We start from the raw sequence: 8,066 nt of genomic DNA, 5'->3' as shown, positions 1-8,066 counted from the left end.
GCCAATGCACAACTTTGACCATCAATATCTTTAACTACATATTATAAAAACTTATAAAATATTTAATATTTTGAAAATATATATTGAGATGAAGCCAACAATATATTATATACTAACATTTTTTTTCATATACTATAAATAAAATAGGGTCAAAGTGAATTATGTGAACAGTGTAAAAAGTCAAAACGGTGCGAGTATTAAGGGACAGAGGGAGTAGAGTATTTGATTTTGGATATATTTGTATATATTATTAATTAATATAAAATATCCACATATGACCTAATTATTTATCTACGTGGGACTCGACTTTTTAAATTTAAAAATAAATTAGAATTTTTTTTCATTGCTCAAAATCATTAGATTTCCTACGTAGAGTTCTTATAATCAGCAAATGTGCCTCCTTCTATGTACTCCGTATATATTAGATTGATTAATTAAAATATATATGTGGCACCTAATTAATTATCTACATGGCACTCGATTTTATTAATTCAAAAACAAATTACGAATATTATTTTTCATTTTCAGAAACCATTAGATTTCCTACGTGGTGCTCTAATATCAACAAGTATGCCCGCTTTAATTATATATACTAGATTTTAGCCCGTGCGATGCCACAGAATCTATTAAATTGTTTAAACTAAAACTCCTATATACTCCGTATACCACTGTTATATTTATATATTAGATTATATTAGTTTTTGATTTTGGATTGAATTTCATTTTAGATTTATTTTTTTAATTATTAGGGTGTTTGATTTTGGATAAAGTTGATTTGCGTAAATATTTGTAATTAATTAATAAAAATATCTACGCGGCACCTAATTATTAATCTATGTGACACTCGACTTTTTTATTTTAAAAATAATTTCGAAATCTTATTTTTTATTGGCTGAAACCATTAGATTTTCTATTAGGTGCTCTATTATTGAATTAATGTCGAATTTTGAATTGAATTTTATTTTAGATATATTATACGTACACCACCTTTGAATAAGAAACTTGTGCTCTGCCAATCGGTAAAACCCACCTACGTATTTCTAGCTCTTCAAATAAAATAGGAAGGGTGGGGGATATAGGGTAATACCGTAATAGGGATTCCCATTCCAAAGACCGCAAGATGGTAAGGATCCAACTCGATCAACGGGTTATAAGATGATTAGATGAAACTTCTACCAATTAAGGCTCTGTTTGGTAACACTAGCTTAAATTGAGCTAAAACTGATAAGGCAGCTGAAACTGATAAGGTAGTACCTGAAACTGATAAGGTGGCTGTTTGTATTGTTTGTTTGGAAGAATTAGTTTTATGAGTACCTGAAATTTTAAGTAGTTTAATTGACATTCTATATATTTTGACATATATAATTATTATTTTTCTAAGAATAATAAAATAAATATACAAATTTTCCTCCAATGTTTTATTTATGTTTTTTTTTTAATTTTTTTTTTACACAAGATAAAAGGACAAGAAACTAAAAAGAATTAAAACATAACTAGCCACTTGGAGTTGGCATGACCACAGTAGACGAGGCAAGTTGAGTTGCATCTCTTGCTGCCATTTATATCGGGTCGTGAGCAGACTACACTTGATTAAATCCTTGCCATTTTGAATGATGTCTTGAATAGTCCAAGTAAGGTGAATGTCCGAAATTATTTTTTCGTGCAAGTATAACCTTTTATTAGGGGTTTATCAAATTATTTAAGATTTTATTATCAATTTTTTTTAAAAGAAACTAATAATTTCAGGAGCTGAAACTCAAACGATAATCAGATTAACGTTTCAATATCAGTCATTTTTTCCACCTTATATTTTATTTCAGCTATCTGCCAAATACTCCCAATTGTTTAAGGTGACTTATCATATTAGCACCTAATGATTTAAGGTGATTGAAATAACTAACTTACCAAACAGACCATAAGAGTACATTATCTTCATTTAAAAAAAATATGGAGTAGCTAGTTTCAAGTTTAATAAGTCCAAATAAGTTACAATCAAGTTTTATTATCACAATAAGTTTCATCCACATTCTATATATAAGCAATGCATCTCTTATATGACCAGCAGCACCATCAACTTGGTGATGCGACGTGCGCGCTACTCCCTCGCACGCAACTACTATGAAGAATGAAGATCTAAGAAGATTCAATTATTCAATCATACTTGAGTTGTTTGTTAGTGTTTGTTGTACACATGCAAATACTAAACATTATTCTCTCCGTACTTTATCGTTTGCTTTATTGCATTTGTTTGTGCCAAACTTTAAAAAGTTAGACCATGAACTATCATTAATCTGTAAGAAATAATATAGTCATGTTTTGGTGTTATCTGCCGTTTTATCTTTAGGGCTAAACTTGTTAGACTCGGCTCAAAAAATATCGACTTTTTAAAAAATCTACGCAAGTAAGATCGGAGATATTTACGTTCTAAGTCACAGAGGAAGTACCATAAAAAGTCAAATAGAACAAACAATATGAGACAGATAGAGTACTTCTTGTTGATTCGACCTCTCACTTACCTCTAACTCTATTATAATTTATTATGTTGGAAATAAATGATTATCACTTAATTACTTTCAAGCTATGCGACTATCCTTGATGCGTCAGTAGCCCCACTCCTATTCTCACAACACGAGTCTGTATCCTCTAGAGTTTTAATAAAACTCTACAAAGTAAAGTTGTATCTAAACCATACATTTTAAAATCAATTGCTCATATTACTGGGAAGGGAAAATCAGAGGGTAAATATTGATGAGAAATAATATGGGGGATTTTAGAAAGATATTATATGAGCCATTGATTTTTCATTCAATGGTTGATATTACCCAATCTCTAACTTGTAGAGTTATTTTAGAACTTTAGAGGATCCTAAACCCTACAACACAGATCATTCAGAGAAAGACAGTACACTGCTAGGTGGGTAATTTATGCCCCCCTAAACTAAGAGAGTAACTTTTGCTGATGATATTTTTTTTTTTTTTTGTGTGGCAATTATCATAGGATCTTAATCATGGGATTAAGATCCCCAAAATATATGATAAGGGCCTACGTATTATCGTCAATATCGTCATTCTTAACTTACAATTATGAAAATAGTTAGTTATAACCCGCTAATATTTTTAGAGAATAGTTCTAGAAAAAGAAGTTTTGTCAAGTGTTGCATAAAAAAATATACTACGTACTTCTTATGATAGAAAATATGATGAATTTCAGGTAATTTTCTATTAGACCGTTAATTAGACCGTGTCTAATAGCAAGACAAACGTATAGGAGATTGATGTAATGACATATAATCTACATCGTAATATTTTACAAATTGATACAAAATGTGATCTTTTACAAGAATTTGTAAATAAATTTAATTCTTACTAATAAAGATAGCGGATTATTCCACCACATATCATTATTATGGGAAGTTGGTAACCATGTAGGCTTATACTACCTCCGTTTCATAAAGTTCTTTACAAATACTATTTGCACGAATTCGAATGCAATATTTAACTACTAATATATCCAATTTCATATGTGAAAAAATTATAAAAAGTTGATGTTCTGAAAATGAATAACGAGACCAATCTAACAAGATTTTACATGTAACATTTTGATGCATATAATATAATAGTGGGAATTTACGGTCAAAGTTTTCATACTTTAGATACATTTTCCAAAGCGTAAAGAAGTTTCTGAAACGGAGGTAGTACCAATTTATCATAACCCAATCAAGATAACGGATGAGAAAAATAAAAGGGTAAATTAAAAAATTAAGTGCAATGCACCATCTAAGTGGTGTGCCCCAAATATTTTAGTATTGTGATAAATAATTTAATTAGTTATAATAAGTACTAGTAAGAATTAATACGGGAGTATAACTATAAAATGTTTAATTTATTCGGCATGGATTATAAAAATGAAACTTAGTACATTAATTACATTAAATTAAGATTCTATGGGTTTGGAAGAAAAAAGAATATCATGCGTGAATGCGTGATCTCTTACGAACGTAGCACAAAATGAAGGGAAGTGATAAATCCAAGGAAAATTTTGCTTCTTCCAAGGAAATCCACATTTTTTTAAAGGTGATTTCCTTGGAAGAAGTGAAATTCTTCCTTGGATTTATCATTTCCCCAAAATGAAGCACCAACATAACCAGAAAAAGTGTTATAAGAAGATACAATAACTCCGATCCATAAGTAATAGAGAATACTACCGTCAAAGCCTTAGCCTATTACTTAGTGTATCGTTATTCGACGCCCACATACGCTAAAATTGCCCTCATTTTATACGCGAAAAGACAGTTCTACCGTTAAAATTAAACACCATCCCTTTAACTTTCCCCCAAATTTCACTGACCCATCATCCTCACCCAGCTCCGGGAGCTGTACTTCCAACAAGCCGCCATCTTCTTCCTTCACACCATCATCATTACTCCTATTTCCCTCCCATTCACACCATGACAACCACGTACCAAGAAGCTTATACGCTCTGCCATCGCCATAAATCCATAATCTATAATTAAACTAAACAAATAGGAGTCGCCGGAACTTAATCCTACAACTTGACAATACACCTTCGTCGACGGACATTCATAATTTCTCGACGAAAAATGGTGGATTCATTGCAAAATCAAACCAAAAATCAAAATAAAAGCATATTTTTTTATAAAAAAAAATTGAAATCTGCCCTTTGAAATCCCGCGCACAGCCTTTGCGGGGGAAGCCATGGCCGCCGCGCACAGGGTGTGCGCCGGCGACACGGAGCTTGTGCACCAGATCTGCACGGCATCCGTGTCGCCGGCGCACACCCTGTGCGCAGCGGCCATGGCTTCCCCCGCAAAATTCGTGCGCGGCATCCCAAATTAAAAAAAAACTTTAAATTCATACCTTACGGTGGATGAGGACGAAACAGAAAGGCGATGATGAGACATAGAAGGAGGAAACAGAGGAGGACGAGACAGAGGAGGACGAGACGGAGAAGGAGGACGAAACAGAGAGGCGAGGAGCAGTGAGGGAGGCAACACATATTTTCTGGGTGGTCGGAGTTCTTAACAAAGAAGGGATTGGTGGCCGGAGTTTTTAACAGAGAGGACAAAGGTGGAGGGTGAAGAGAAGGAGGGGTAAACTTGTACTTTAACGTAATAAATAAGGGCGTTTTTAACGGATTAGGGCGTCAAATAAAAATCCCCATTACTTAAGGTTGAGTTATGTGTATAATACGTAGTAGATTTTAATTCGAATCATCTTTCCTCTATTTGTAATTTGTATTATGTATTACACTTGTAGCTCATTGGCATCCAAAAAAAAGTAATGGAGAATACCCTATAAATTTTAAGTGCAACTTACTAATTAATATGCCGAAACCAAATCCACCACTAATAGTGAGTAGTAGTAGTGAAACCCATATTAACATTACTAAATACTCTGTACTTTTATGTACGTACTATTAGCGGGGAGATATCCATCCAGTAGGTACTTTGACAATAAAGACTCGAAGATGGTCGTGGGTTGTAGGTCGGGCTTCATGCTAAGCCACAAGCCGTGGGTTAAATGGGCATGATCCACCTCAAGCCCGCTTACAGTGTGACAGGTCGGGCTGAGCTTCGGTCTAAGCCACATGCAATGGGTTTAAATGGGCCTGATGCACCTCAAGCCCGCTTACAGTGTGACGAGTCTGGCCGGGCAAAAAATTTCAAGAATGAGCCCATGTTTTACCCGGATCACATGTCAGGTCGGACCGTCGTGTCTAAGCTTAATTGTACTTAATTTGGCGTGTTGTGTCGTATCGGGTTGTGCCTTGTCGTGCTTGGTCCAAAAAATGTTGCATAAGTCCGACCCACGACTTCGAACCAATGTTGTACCGTGTTTTTTTCGTACCCGTATCGATTTTTGGGCTTTTTGTATCGGGTCAAGCCATAACTCGGATCGAGTCAGCCCATAACAATCTCTAGATAAAGTAGGTATATTTTAAATGGTACTCCCTCCGTTCCTAAATAAGTGTCACTTTTCTGTAAATGACGTTTCCTTATAAGTGTCCACTTTCTATCTTTTAACATACATTTTTCCACTTTTTCATACACTTTTTCCACTTTTTCATAAACAATGATTATTTTTTCTTAAACATTCTTCACTTTTCCCACTTTTCAATCCTCATATCCACTTTTATTTGTACTTTATCAATAAACAATTATCTAATTTTTCCTTTAAAAAAAAAACATATTTCCAATCATTATCTTTTACACACTTCTCATTTTTATTAATTATCACACAACTTTTCATAAGTTACATTTATCTAGAAACGGAGGGAGTATAGTAATTTTTCAATCACTTTTTGAATGTGCGGTTGCCTATTCTTACAATTTAAAACTACTCTATGTATGGTAGGCCAACAAAAGCCAATGTGCTCGTAGGCTTTTGGAAGCCCGTAGAGGAGTTTAGCCAAATAGGCTTATAGGGTGACAAGAGCTAGGCAGTTCCCAATTTAGAGGAACATTATTTAAAATTTGATAATATTACTTTTCTTCCTCATACTCCATGAGAATTGCCTTTTGATATGAGGATTAATTGGTGCACCTCTTTTCTCCCTAACATAAGAAGAACGGTGTATTGAATTAGAATTCTTCACTGGTCAATTTATGTCTTATTAGTAGGATAGAAAAGTGGAATGGGTTTCAATCCAAAATATTTGTTGACTTGTAGTGTGTGTGGAAATTACATTGATAAAATAGGAGAGGGTTGTTCAGTTTATAAGTCTAAGGATTTTGTAGGTTGTTCTTTTTATCGTCGTGTATTTTTAAGGTGTAGCATTATATGCGTCTTGTGAAGTGGACTATATCTCATGACCGGCGCAACTTAAGCTTATAACAACCTCTTCCAGTCTTATCAACTGGACACTTTCATCTTCTGATGGGCACAACCCAACTAAGCACACAGCTAGGAGCTTAACGTGCTCTGGGACAATTTTAATGGGATGAAACGTGATGGGGAGTTGTAAAGTTTCACTCTGGCCCATGAAACACCAGGGGGATTGATGATAAAACTTTATTTTGTTGTATGACATTAGATTTGTTAAGTTTTCCAAAAATCAAATTGTTATAATTTTTCTAATACGTTCTACTCCCTCCGTCCCATATTTATAGTCACGTTACGGGTTTTAAGAAAAATGAAATATATTACATGGAAAAGTGGAATAAAGTACAAATGATGATACAATTGTACGAAAAAGTGAAAATAAGTACATGGCCACATGGGAAAGAAAATACAGTACATAGGAAAGTGGAATATAATATATGGGTGGGTTTTTCAATTCATTTTTAATTACTCCTAAGTACTAGATGATAAAATTTTGTATGTAGTGGAATATCTTGTATGTAGTGGAATATCTTATAAAATATAGTTATATTCCACTTTCCTGGATGATAAAATATTGTATGTAGTAGAATATCTTATAAAATATAGTTACATTCCACTTTCCTGGATGATAAAATATTGTATGTAGTGGAATATCTAATAAAATATAGTACATGATAAAGTGGGGACCTTAATAGCAAAAATTAGAAAAAGAAATGTAATTTTGTGACGCTCGATTTAGAAAACATTTGAGCTTATGTGTTGCTTTCTTAAATTGGAAAGTAAGATATTTAACCTACATACAATGTTTTACATGTTATGAAAAAGGACGGAAAATTTTAATATCTTAATTTACAAATGTTATATAATCCCTCCGTATTTTAATACGAGTTATACTTTCTAAAATCGGTCGTACTTAAATATGAGTTACATTTTTTATTTTTGATATTGTCATAATCCATACTCTCAATTATATTAATCTTTTTGTTTCTGCGATCCTATAGTCCTCACACTTACTCACATCCTCTTTTTCCCACAATAAATAATTCACCAACTATAATTTCTTACAATAAATAATAACCTACTACCCCATTTCCATATTGTTTTAATAAAGGATATTTTGGATAAAATCACCTTTTAAAGTTGCAGTTTTTGAAATAACCACCTTATATGTTTTTTTTTTAAATAACCACCTTAAACTTTCCTTTTTTTATGAATTCACCACCA

The sequence above is a fragment of the Spinacia oleracea genome, chromosome 1 (assembly GCF_020520425.1).
Source record: "Spinacia oleracea cultivar Varoflay chromosome 1, BTI_SOV_V1, whole genome shotgun sequence".
In the NCBI taxonomy this organism is placed as follows: Eukaryota; Viridiplantae; Streptophyta; class Magnoliopsida; order Caryophyllales; family Amaranthaceae; genus Spinacia; species Spinacia oleracea.
The sequence above is the reverse complement of the archived record's forward strand: the minus strand, read 5'-3'. Positions refer to the sequence as shown.